The following is a 1,254-nucleotide window of genomic DNA, read 5'->3' as shown; positions in this document are numbered from 1 at the left end:
TCCTATTCCAGACTGTTTCCACTCTGGTACCAGGTCCTATTCCAGACCCTTTCCACTCTGGTACCAGGTCCTATTCCAGACCCTTTCCACTCTGGTACCAGGTCCTATTCCAGACCCTTTCCACTCTGGTACCAGGTCCTATTCCAGACCCTTTCCATTCCAGATCCTCCCTCTTTCCAGTCCCTGGTCGTCATAGCGATGCGGTGCGTTCCTTCTGTGTGCTCTGCTCACAGTTGCTGATAAACTCACTGGTTGCCTGTTGTCTGGTCAAACTCCTGCTGAATGTTTGCGTCTGAACCTCCTGGACAAACCATGGTGTAGTTTTACAGACTGTCATCATGTGGATTCACCTACTGACAGATTTACTGTAAGAGGGCGGGGCACACACACCACTCTGACCAATCAGAGGTCTGCAGTGTTTACACAGTGTCACCTTTAGGATCTGGTCCCCAGTCCTGGAACCTCAGAGGAGGAGGTACCAAAAAACTAGGACCAGGTACCAGATTCAATAAAACCAGGACCAGGTACCAGATTCAATAAAACTAGGACCAGGTACCAGATTCAATAAAACCAGGACCAGGTACCAAATTCAATAAAACTAGGACCAGATACCAGAAAACTAGGACCAGGTACCAGATTCAATAAAACTAGGACCAGGTACCAGATTCAATAAAACCAGGACCAGGTACCAGATTCAATAAAACCAGGACCAGATACCAGAAAACTAGGACCAGGTACCAGATTCCAAAAAACTAGTACCAGGTACCAGATTCAATAAAACTAGGACCAGGTACCAGATTCAATAAAACTAGGACCAGGTACCAGATTCAATAAAACTAGGACCAGGTACCAGATTCAATAAAACCAGGACCAGGTACCAGATTCAATAAAACCAGGACCAGATACCAGAAAACTAGGACCAGGTACCAGATTCCAAAAAACTAGTACCAGGTACCAGATTCAATAAAACTAGGACCAGGTACCAGATTCAATAAAACCAGGACCAGGTACCAGATTCAATAAAACTAGGACCAGGTACCAGATTCAATAAAACTAGGACCAGGTACCAGATTCAATAAAACCAGGACCAGGTACCAGATTCTAGGTCTTTTTTCGTAATGGAAACACAAAAAGGATGCGTCGAGTCAATACCACGTAGTGGAAACGCGGCAATATACTCATGTGGAGTGTGTGTGTGTGTGTGTGGGGGGGGGGGGGGTGGCGTTTCTGCAAACACAGATGACAGACAGCTGC

This window comes from Sphaeramia orbicularis, unplaced genomic scaffold, assembly GCF_902148855.1.
Source record: "Sphaeramia orbicularis unplaced genomic scaffold, fSphaOr1.1, whole genome shotgun sequence".
Taxonomy (NCBI): domain Eukaryota; kingdom Metazoa; phylum Chordata; class Actinopteri; order Kurtiformes; family Apogonidae; genus Sphaeramia; species Sphaeramia orbicularis.
The sequence above is the reverse complement of the archived record's forward strand: the minus strand, read 5'-3'. Positions refer to the sequence as shown.